The sequence below is a fragment of the Oryctolagus cuniculus genome, chromosome 11 (genome assembly GCF_964237555.1).
Source record: "Oryctolagus cuniculus chromosome 11, mOryCun1.1, whole genome shotgun sequence".
Taxonomy (NCBI): domain Eukaryota; kingdom Metazoa; phylum Chordata; class Mammalia; order Lagomorpha; family Leporidae; genus Oryctolagus; species Oryctolagus cuniculus.
Window position 1 is genome coordinate 108,523,708 of NC_091442.1, and position 12,197 is coordinate 108,535,904.

Below are 12,197 nucleotides of genomic sequence, written 5' to 3' on the forward strand. Positions count from 1 at the left end.
TAATGAGACCCTTAAAACAGCTCACTCCCACGGAGCCTAGGCCCCCTTCCCTTCCTCTCCCAGCACAGGCTCAGAGCTGGGACCGTGCTGGGAACCGCGAAGCCCAGTCTAACTCCTCCACCCTCCCAGAGGAGCTGCCTGCAGCCACGAAGCAGATTTTTTTTTCACTTCAAAGAAATACTCTGTGTCTTTGCTATGACAGAGATTAAATAGGCGCTCATCATCCGAGCACATGTTGGGAGGCAGAGTCCTCCTTTTTTTGTTTCTGTTTTAAGAAGATGGAAGCCACAAAAAGATCATGTAGCCGGTGTAATGGCAACCAGATTTCACCCTGCGCCTGCCCGTGGAAACCCGGCCGCAGGCATCCGCCGCTGCATGAAAAGGATCAGCCAGGTGGGCTGCACTGAAGGCTCTCGAGACCCAGGCCCGCTTTCCGCGTTCCTGATGCCACTGCATCCTTAACAAGCTCCACTTCCGGTTGCATAATTCATTAGAAGCTGCCAGACCCGGACACCAGGAGTGTGGCATCAGCCTCAGCACAGCCACTCGCTCTTGCACTATCCAGTAGGGTAGCCACTAGCCGTCAGTATCTAAGCTGAAGAAGATGTTTACAAATTAAAACTTCAGTTAATCACACTAGTCATATCTTAAATGCTCAATGGTTCTATGGGGCTTGGGCTATTCTGTTGGATGAAGTAAATAGGACTACAGAATGATCCACTGTTGGAGAAAATCCTACTGGGCAGAGCTGCTGAATTTCAGTTTCCTTCATGTTAAACGGGGGTCTATTTCTCGATTTGTCTCTTTCCCAGAACTACAGGGAAGACGCAGCAAAGGAGTCCTCCCTAGACTACCCATCAGTATGCAAATGTTGTGCAAAAGGTTGTGGGAAGAGTCCAGATCATCTCCTTTACCAAAGATGATCAACACTGCTTTTTGCCAAGAAACACAGGGAGCGCTTCTGTCTGGATCTGTGCCCCCTGGGTTGATAGATGATCGCTCTGGATGAGTAAGTTTAAGGTGAGGATGTTTTCCGGGGACCCTCGCCCCCTTCACAGCGCAAGTTTCTGCTGTGTACATCATAAATCCATGAGTCCGTTGAAGGACTTTTACAGGCCACAGATTTTCCCTTGGCCTACTTACAAAGTACTCGCTATTATTCTGCATGTTTTCCTTCCAAAAAATCAATTCTTCTATCTCTAATGGGGCATTTGAATAAACTCAAACTTGAGGGCGTCTCTGAATTTTTCTCATTTGGGGTTGACAAAGTCTTCCAAATCCAACACAAGGAATGGTTCCTGTTAAGCCCCAACGAGTCTTTGGTGTTTGCTCTGCCGTGAGCTTGGACAACTGCACCGAAGGAGAAAAACCTCTGTTTTTACTTAGGCTTGTCCTGATCTGTTGTAAGTCGTAACCCGATGAAAGCATTAGAAGGCAATAAGAGTATGCATGTCAAGAAATTGGCTGAGTTATGCCTGAGAGAGCTCAGTGCACGCCAACTGGGCAGCTCAGGCTATCCAGAGATACCACTGGAGCCTGGAAGATTGAGCCACTCCAGGCCTCTTGGAGGCCCTTGTGTTTGTCTACTGGGGCTCACAAGCCTTGGCATTCGCCTGATGTTCTTCACACTCTGCAAGGTGAAGGGCTTTATCAGCACGCACTGTGGAGCCACAGACGAATGACTCCTTACCAGAAGCTGGAGTCCTTGGGGCTGGCCAAGAGGAAAGCTGAGGTACTGTCTCGTCACTCTGTCTCCACTGCAGTACTGTGACTGTGAACGAAGCAGACACAAACCCTACACTCTCAGATCCCATATTCTAGTGGGGAGGGGAGGTGGGAGAAGGAGCCAGGCATTAGCAAGGAACAAATACAACACAGGAAATGGGAAAGGAGGGCTGGAGATGGAAGCTGGTGAGGAGGAACTGTTGGGAAAGACCTTGCCAGGAGTCATTGATGTAAGAACATGAAAGAAAAGAGGACACAAGCCCTGAGGATGAAAGTGCAAAGGCCCTGGGGCAGAAGGGTGCCTGGCCTGCGAGGAAGAGCAGCAGGTTAGAGCAGCTGCAGCACAGTGAATATGAAGAGTACAAGATGAAGTCACAGAGGTGTGATGGGACCACATGTTGTGGCGCTGCCACAGGACTTCCACACTGTAACACACAGGGACTCTTTGGAGGGCTAGGGGCAGAGGAGTAACAACCTCACTTCCTTTCTTAAAGAATCTTTCTAGACACTCTGTTGAGAGTAGACCAGGTAAGAGGAAAGCAATGCATGGAGGAAAGCAGCCCAGGGTCGTCCAACCTCATGGGTTTTTCTTAATCCTTCGTCTCCATCAGCACTTCACTACTCCTTGTCCCCGGGACCTGTTAACGCTCAGACCAAATTGGCGCTGTCCCCACGAGGCTCACCTCGGAGAGAGCAGGGAACTCCCATTGCATTCCCACTGTGCATCTAATTCCACTCACAGCCTCACAAAAGGAGGGCTCACCTTTGCTGGAGGGAACCTGGACAGCCAGCTGGCAACCATCCAGGTTAACACTGAGAACATTAAGGTCCCTTGGATGCCACATACGTCCCTTCCCAGACACGTAGCCCTCCTGCTGGCCCTTCGCCCCCACCGGAAGTGACTCCCAGCCTGCCTTCAGGGGTAATCATTTCCCCAGCATTCTTTGAGCCTCCGTCCCTGAACGAAGATCTAAATAGCATTTTGCTTGAACAACGGGGCAACAGCACCGACTCACGTGGACGGTTCCTAGATAGGGGCCCGCGGGGAAGGCAGGCTGAGCTGAGTCCCAGTCATGGTCTGGCTTTTCTTCTGCAGAAGTCACTGGCCAGTGTCACAGGGAGTCCACACAAACACAAGGGCGCACTTCAGCAGGGCTGTGACGGCGGCCAAGAACCCTAGAAGGAATAGAGACAGGGACAGAGGCGGCTCTGAAGTCACGTGACCTTCATCTCCTTCTCAACATGACGTCACAGCAGGGTGCGTCAGTGGGCGGAGGGCGGATCCTCTGCTGTGCAGGCAGCAGAGCTGAAAGAGGGAGCGGGACCTTCCTCAGCCTCTGCACAGGGCCCCCAGTGTGGCCTGAAGTCCAGACCTCCTCTCTTGGACTTCCCGCCCTGGGTGAGCTAGGGAGCTGGTGTTGACAGCCCTCGGTGAGCCCATCTCTGCTCGGATCCGGAGGGCAGACAGAGCCACCGCCCCGGGACATCTCTCCGCCATTCTGGAAACACCACCCCCCTTGCTGAGTTCTGCTATGTCGGCATCCTGTGTCTTCCTCCTCCTTGCTTGCTTTTTTTTCATCTGTTGAAACACATCTTCTGGCAGATTTTGGAGACGATTTTGAGACTTCAAATGCCTGAAAAATGCTACTATACCTCAATTATGAATAATAATTTGGTTAGTTATGTAACTTAGTGGGATTTTATTGACCTACATAATTTGGGGTGGAAAAATCAGAATTGTAGCTGAACCATCATACAGGGGTATCTCAGAAAGCTCATGGAAAATGGAATTAGATGATAAATTTATTTTGGTGCAAAACATTCCTGAAATCCATATAGATTTTTCATAACACACTTGTTCTATGAACTTTTGAAAATCCCTCATGTTTTCCCTCCAGAAATTCATGGAGTATTTTCTGGTCTCTAATATTCAGGAAATTCATATCGTTCCCGGTGTGGGTCTAACTTTACCCACCCACTGTGCACAAGGAGACAAGCCCTGATCAATCCTTGTCCGGCAGTTCTGGGAAACTTTCTTAAGTGATTTCATAGATTGTTTTCCATTTCTCTCCCGTGGCTTTCTCTGATCTTTTTTTCTGGAATTCTTTTTGAACCAGTCCTCTAAAATTGTTATAACATCTTTCCTCTTTCATTTCTGTCTCTGTGGCTTAATGTTTGGTGATAGCTCTTCGAATTTATCATCCAATCCTCTGCTAAGGTTTCAGTTTCTGCCCCTGTGTCTTTAATTACTAAGTACTTTTCTTCTCTGATTTGGAGCATCCTTTCCCCATGTCATTCCTGTACCATCTTATCTCTTTTAAGAACAATAGCGAACAATGCTGTAACAATTCTTCTCCTTTATACTCGGGTTTCCCTCAGTTGCATTCCTTCTCTTTGTTTGTTGTGGTCTCTGTATTTCATGTAAGAATGTCTCCCGATGTCTGGTTAGGAAAAGAATTGAGGAACCCAAATGCCCATGGGAAGCTCTTAGCCAAGCGATGGAGCCCGTTGGCGCTGACTTCAGCAGACCCTGTGTTAGGAAACCCCAGTGTCAGCATCCTTTCATCTTCTTGGCCAAAAGTTAAATTCCCCAGAGAAGATGCTTCCCATCTCTGGCTGGAAGCTGAAGGCCTTGACAGAATTTTGTGGTAAAAATGGGAGAAGAGACTGCAGATCTTGGCTTACAGCATGCATTGCGCACATTGTCTTGTACATCCTTAGTTTTTGGTAGGGAGACTATACTTTATGCCAGTGACCCATAACTTTGCCCCTGTATCAGGTTAAGGCTTCGGACTTATAAACTCTACAACCATTGAAGGCACGTAACACCAGCTGCAGTAAAACAAATCCCGAAATCTCGGTGGTTTCACCAAGCAAGTTTACTGCTTGCTCCTGCAAAGTCTGAAGTAGGTGTTGGCTCTGCAGTAGCCCACGTCACACGTGGTCACTGAGGGACCTGGTGTCCTGCCGTCCTGTGGCTCCCAGGACCCAGGGGTTCCTCCGCGGACCTCCTCCATGCAGAAAGAGAGAGCTTGCAGGTGGACCCAGCCGGGGAGCAGCACATATCATGGTGCCCTCGTTTTATTGTGGGTCAGTCAGAACTGTCACGTGGAGATCCCCAACCGCGAAGGAGCTAGGGAAATGCGTCAGGCTGCTCCCAGAAGGAAAAGGAAATGGGCTTTGGTAAACACAGCAGTGGCCGTGCTAAGGACACTGCGCTATTGCTGTACCTCCGGGGTCTCGGCTTTCTAACCTGTACAGTGGTAAAATTGAAACACTGCACCGTCACAGCATATGAGGATGAAGACGCCTTTGTAAAATGCTCGATCTAATGTCAGACACACAGCAAACTCTAAGGCAATATTTGTCGTGATTATTTTTGTTGTTATGTTTTTCCTATACTTTATCAGTTTGTTATCAAAGCTGGATATCCACTGAAAGAGCCAATCTTTCACCTCCCAAGGAAGGAACTGAAAAGGCAGATAAGAGTATTCTGAGGGAGGAGGAGGAGAAGGAAGAGGCCCCTTACTCACCAAGCCTCACATCCACTTCATTTACATAGCAAATATTTTCCACGCTTTTGCTACCTATCAAACGTTGCTACATATTCCCGAGACCACAGATACTGAGACGATTCGGATAAGGCCCTGACCCTTGAGGTTACCACAGTCTGGCTGGGAATTAAAAAACTAAACACTGTCACTCTTTTGGAAGCTTTAGGTCAGTTTCCAAAGGAAAGTTGGGAGATATCCCAGAGGATACAATGATCTGAAATAAGTTTCCATTTTAGTGGTCAAAACTTGGATTAGCCCAGGTTATCAATCACCTCCATATTGCTTAACCCAGCAGTTAATCCTGTCTTCATCCTACTTGACTTGCAACGGATCATGACATCATTCTTTTTTTTTTTTTTTTTTAAGATTTATGTATTTACTTGAAAGTCAGAGTTTCAAAGAGAGGGAGAAACAGAGAGATCTTCCATCTGCTGATTCAGTCCCCTGATGGCACAACAGCCAGAGCCTGGTCAGGCTGAAGCCAGGAGCCAGGAGCTTCATCCGGATCTTCCACGTGGAGGGCAGGGGCCCAAACACTTGAAACAGCTTCTGCTGCTTTCCCCAGGCCATTAGCAGGGAGCTGGATTGGAAATGGAGCGGCAGGGACATGAACCGGAGCCCATATGGGATGCCGGCATCACGAGGGGCCGCTGTAGCAGCTACACCACAACGGAGGTGAGATCACGTCCTTGAGACAGTGTCTTCGCCTGGCTTCCAGAACAACACATACACCTCGTTCTGCTTTTACTTCATGGGTTGCTACTTCTCAGTCTCTGGAACGGATTCTTCTTCAGTCCCGGTTCCTCCAAATGTTGGCGTGCTCAGGACTCAGACACTGTACCTCTTCTCTTCTCCATGGACACCTCGCCTTAGCGGTCTCGCCCAGCGCTATCCCTCTCCACATCATTTAGAAACTGAGCAATCCCCAAACTACAATCCTTCAGAGTTCTCCTGAACTCCAGATTCGCATATCCAATCGCCTACTCGGCTTCTGCACTTGCCTACCTATTAGCTGAACTTCTGCCATAACCCTTGGTCCTCTCTGTCATATCTCATTCAGCTCATCAGTTAATCCTATTGGCTTCACTTTCAAAGTACATCTAGCATCCAAATACACCTCACCACATCCTCCACCTGTCCTGTTCACACCACCGTCATCTCACCTGGATTAATTCCTCAGCCTGCTTTTTCCCTCTCTTTTTGCCACTGTACTTTATCACCATGTGCCATAGGTATACACACACACACACACACAATTGTAGCTAGAACAGAGATTGCAAGAAGATACTTGTCTACCGTGTTCACTGCTGTGTTCCTGGTAGATAGCCTACGATCGGCACTTAGTAGATATTGGGACGAGCAATCTTGGCCTTGGCAATTTCTTGACGCTCACTGAGCCATACAAGAACAGGCTGTGCCTAGAACACTTCTCTACCAAGAGACAGAGCCCTTACAGTCTGTGCTGGACTCCTCTCCAGGTGTGGGAATACCCTTCCCTGCTTCAGACTCCACGTGGACCCCTTTGTTCTGCTTAAGTGTGGGGGTCACATGCCACCTGGTCAATCCATGCTCTAGCTGTTCCTGCAGGGACGGCCCAGGGAGGCCTGCAGGCCAGTTATCCTGCATCAGCTGCTGGGAGGAGCTCACCCTGGGCACTGTCTGTTCTCTACATGAGCAAAGTGCATGCCAGCCAGTGCTTGACTGCTGTTTTCCTTGGCAACTCCAGTGCCAATACGTGGTAGGCAGGAGTACTTGCATTTCTACTTATGGTAATAGGCCACAGGTGCTCTTGCTCAATAGTAGGTACTCATTACTTTTTAAGACATGAAGAAAGCAACGTGGACGCCATCTTCTGTAGACCTGTTGGGACGTAGAATAGCCTCTCCCATCCAGAAAACAATCAAGGAGCAAACTTTGTAAAATGCAAGCACTTCCAGGGTCTGCTTTTCTTTTGCGATAGATTCTGATTTGCTGCGGGGGAGACAGGGCTGCGGCGCAGCAGGAAGATGAGACGTCGGGGGGGCACACAGATCGAGTTCCCTGCTTCCGCGGAAAAGCTGCAGCCTGCTGCTTTTGGAGAACCGCATGTCCGCAGTCTCTCCTCCTCCAGGGAGACCTGCCGCCTTCCCCGACAGAAAGTTAGAAACATCTCTTCTAGGAATCCCTGGAATTTCATTTGTTGAACTTAACAGATTTTGTAGTTTTTTTCTTTTTTTTTTGACAAGGTAGAGTTATAGACATGAGAGAGACAGACAGAGAGAAAGATCTTCCTTCTGTTGGTTCACCCCCAAAATGGCCGTTATGGCTGGTGTGCTGCACCAATCTGAAGCCAGGAGCCAGGTGCTTCCTCCGGGTCTCCCATGTGGGTGCAGGGCCCAAGCACTTGGGCCATCCCCCACTGCCATCCCGGGCCACAGCAGAGAGCTGGACTGGAAGAGGAGCAACCGGGACTGAAATCTGGTGCCCATATAGGATGCTGGTGCCGCAGGTAGAGGATTAGCCAAGTGAGCCACGTGCTGGCCCCAAATTTTGTGATTCTTGAAGCAGACAATGCTGTTATTTCCCTTAATGTTGCCTACTTGCTAGAGTGACTAACTCATTCTTGTTTGCCCAAGATAACCCCAGTTTGAAACAGAGGTCTGCATCTGGGGGAAACCCCTCATCCCTGGGCAAACCAAGGTGGCTGGCCACCCTGTCCCTAGCACAGCACCTGCCACCTTGTAGGCCACAATGAATAAAAGTTGGGTGGAGCTCACTGAGTTATAATGAACTTCTTACGTGTCCATATCCACTGCAGTGCCTGACAGAGGGCACGTGTCTTAGTCACTTTCTATTGCTATACCATAATGCCTGCGATTGGGTCATTTCTAAAGACATTTATTTCTTACAGTTCTGAAGGCTGGCAAGATCCAGAGCATGGTGCTAGTAACTGCCTGGCACTTGGTAGGGACTTGCTGTACCATAACATGGTGCAGGCATCATATGGCAACAGAGAGCATGCTAGCTCAGGTCACTCTCCCTCTTCTTACAAAGCCACCAAGGCTGTGAACCATGAGATCCCTCCCACATGACCTCATTTAGTCCTAACTGCCTTCCAGGGGCCCCACCTAAAAACACCATTTACATGAACTTAGGCATTAAGGCTCCGACACATAAGCTTTTGGGGGACACATTCAAATCATAGCAGCAGGCATCTGAGGATGTTTCCGGAACCCCAGCTCCATATGACACCCATAAAGGTCCTTGCTATGGTATATATGCTGCCAGATCTCCCTTCCTGCACTGCTGCATCCACCCCCACCCCCAGCTGCTCTGACTGTTGGCTACTAATCACTCACAGCCAAGCCCTTTCTAAAAAAAAAAGTGATTGTCCTTAGGCACTGGGAGGTTACTCGCTGAAGATTTCCAAAAGGTTCTTGGCTCCTTTTCCAAAGGGTCCTTTGGAAGCAATAACTATCAGATACTGATATAAAACTCACTCCACTCTCTTCTGAATGAAGCAACTCTGTAATGCGCTGCACAGCCTCTGCGGTGCTCAGTTGAGACTGGGCTTCAGCTGAACCCACAGCTTCGCCAAGCTCTGTCTCTCGTTTCCTTACAGGGCTTCTCACCAAACTCCCTTGATACCTCACTTGCAAAAGGAGTCCCATCTTGCATTCTGCTTCTAACAAGCCAAGCGTAAAGCAGATATTACCAACAGTGATCCAAGGAAGCTACCTTTAAGGATGGGATTCTGGAGTTGGATCACCAACCTCATTTTTTTAGCTGGCAATGAGCACCCATACCTTTCTGGTCAGTGGAGAGAGACAGTCCTTGGCATGATAGACGTAGCAGGTGCACAATGTTCCTGAACTTGGAAAGATTACAGGTATTAGGAGAAATGTAGGTTTGTGTAATTTCTTTGCCATTTGAAGGCTACAAGGGGAAACGCAATTATGAAGATAGTTAGGTTGGATAGCTTTGTGATTAACACATTGATAAAAAAGAAAATGGTAGCGTCAGGTTGATTGCTCATCAGTGTAAAGCAAAGTGTGACGTTCAATGGACTGCTTTACAGAAGATCTCTTTGGAGGAGACCCCTTTCTCCTGTAACCAGATGGCCAATCAAACCAAACTTCAACTCAATCATAATTACAATTCATAATAGAGCTTCTGAGAAGGTTGGATTCTAGGCCTTAGAAAATCTTCTAAAGTTAGCAGTAGGCCCTGGCTGGGAAGAAGGGAGACTCTGAGGGTTGGGATTGATATTTAGGGAGGTGTACTTGAGAACGTTGAACCACCAATTTTCCTTGAGTCATTCCCCCTTGTTAGAACTTCCAAGGGGTGCACGCTTGGTGCAGTGGTAAAGATGTCACTTGGGATGCCCACATTTCACACCAGAGTCCTGGGTTCAAGTCCCAGCTCTGCTTCCAATTCCAGATTCCCGCTCTTGTGCACTCTGGGAGCGGGTAGTGATGACCAAAGTACTCAGGTCCTTGTCACCCACGTGGGAGATACAGCTTCTGTTCTGGGCTTTTGGCTTTGGCCTGACCCAACCTCAGCTATTACAGGCATTTGAACAGTGAAGCAGCAGAGGAGAGTGCTCGCTCTCTCTCCTTTCAAATAAATAATTTTTTTAAAAGATCAAGCTTCCTGTGCCACCAACGTTACCTGAATGTTGCAGGAGCCTCAAGTGAGACAGGTGCTTCGTGGGACCTGGCTAGCCTGTCCCAGGACCCGACTCTGCTCCCTCCTGACCACCAGGTCCATTATCAGCATCAAATCCCAGCTGACTGACTGAGGAAGAAGAGCAGCTCCACACCGACCGAGCACGCCTGGACGAATGCACCAGCAACAGCTGGGAGAGATGTCAGAGGTGGGTCATAAAGAACCATGGAGAGCCGGCGCCGCGGCTCACTAGGCTCATCCTCCGCCTTGTGGCGCCGGCACACCGGGTTCTAGTCCCGGTCGGGGCGCCGGATTCTGTCCCGGTTGCCCCTCTTCCAGGCCAGCTCTCTGCTGTGGCCTGGGAGTGCAGTGGAGGATGGCCCAAGTGCTTGGGCCCTGCACCCCATGGGAGACCAGGAGAAGCACCTGGCTCCTGCCATCGGATCAGCGCGGTGCGCCGGCCGTAGCGGCCATTGGAGGGTGAACCAACGGCAAAGGAAGACCTTTCTCTCTGTCTCACTCTCACTGTCCACTCTGCCTGTCAAAAAAAAAAAAAAAAACATGGAGAATGAAACAGGAGGCTAAATGAGAGCATGTGTCTATAACACAGGTCCCTACTAATCATTGAAACATGTTGATTGCTGTTAAAATAACTGAATTGGGAGCTGATCTAATAAACTGCCAGGATGGATCTCAGAGGCCTAGAAAGAGCAACTGTCAACAGTAAATGCAGTAGATATCAGAACTATGGGGGCATATGTACAGGAAGGGATTTAAAAATCTGAGAAAATTAGCATTTTAGGATGGGCATACTGAATAAGATCAGAAAATTTATCAGCTGTCCATGTTCCTCACGACGGCCCAGAAGAAATTCTGTCTATCAAGATGGTTAGGAACGTGCCGGAAAGGAAAACACCGGCATTGTTCCGAGGTTTGAGAATGGCTGTCCTCTTAGACTGGGCTGATGGTGGGCATTGCCTAGCAGCGAGAGGATGGCAGCAGTCAGGAGCAGCATTGAACTTCAGAAACCGTGCAAGCGTTAACTACAGAACTGATTGGCAAGATTGGAACCAGCGCCAAGGAGGCCTGGCCCTCCAGGACAGACAGAGATAGCTGATAGAACTAAGTGTTTCCAAGGGCAAGGTAGAGAGACACCCAACAAGAGACTGTGTAATACATTATTTTTTTAAAATGAAAATTACGTTATCAGAAGGCTGAGGGCTGCAACCACAATGAAAAGCTAAAAACCCTTGTCCAGTTTCGAGACTTGAGCAAGTTCTCAGACTGAGAATCTATCAATTGAGAGAAAGACTGGCTCCCCAGGAGAACAGATCTGCATCAGAGCACTTGTCTACAATAGTTATTCCCTCCAGGGCGTCCCACAAAAGGACCCATTGCCACCTACACAGGTAAATGTAGGACAGAGAAAGAGAAAGATCTTTCAAAAGCTCTTGAATACGGGGTCTGAGTTGTTCCTGGTACCTGAGGACCAAAGGGTCATCATGTTAGAATGGCTAGAATTAAGGTTTGTGGAGGCCAGGTAATAAATGGAATCCTTGGGGCCAGCACTGTGGTGTAGCGAGTTAAGCTGCTGTCTGCAATGCCAGCATTCTCTATGGACGCTGGTTTGAGTCTAGGCTATTTCACTTCAATCCAGCTCCCTGTTAATGTGCCTGGAAAAGCAGCAAAAGATGGCCCAAGTGCTTGGGCCCCTGCCACCCATGTAGAAGATCTAGAAGAAGCTCCTGGCTCCTGGCTTCAGCCTGGCCCAGCCCTGGCCATTGCGGCCATTTGGGGAGTGAATCAGCAGAAGATGAAAGACCTCTCTCTCTCTCCTTCTTTCTCTTTCTCTCTCTCTCTCCATCTCTGTGTTACTCTCCCTCTAACTCTGCTGTCAAATAAAGCTTGAAATTAATCAGTCAATGGAATCCTAGCCCATAGAATCCTAGCCCAGTGGAATCCAAGTCATCCATCTCGCTGTGGATCCACTAGATCCACGAACATCATACTCCCTGTTTGTCATTTACCAGTTCCCAAACATATACTCATAAATGGTGAACTTGGCAGGTAATGCACACCCTCATTTGTCTGTCTTGCCCTTTTTAGTGTACTCATCCCTATTGGAGATTAGTTCCAGCACCCCCAGGAATACAAAATCTGCAGGGTCTCAAAACCCCCTACACAAAATGATGTTGTACTTGCACAGAACCTGTACACATCCTGCCATATAATTTAACCCACCTCTAGATGCCTTACAATGCTTGACACAAT

General features: G+C 48.6%; 1 long non-coding RNA gene across 1 annotated transcript; it reads right to left on the reverse strand.

The window, feature by feature from the left end:
- Nucleotides 1-472: 472 nt before the first annotated feature.
- On the reverse strand, nt 473-2,901 carry LOC138844424 (uncharacterized). The gene is made up of 3 exons (XR_011380253.1): nt 2,742-2,901; nt 1,691-1,771; nt 473-595 (listed from the first exon to the last, which is right to left on the reverse strand). It is a non-coding gene; the product is annotated as an uncharacterized lncRNA (long non-coding RNA).
- Nucleotides 2,902-12,197: the final 9,296 nt, after the last annotated feature.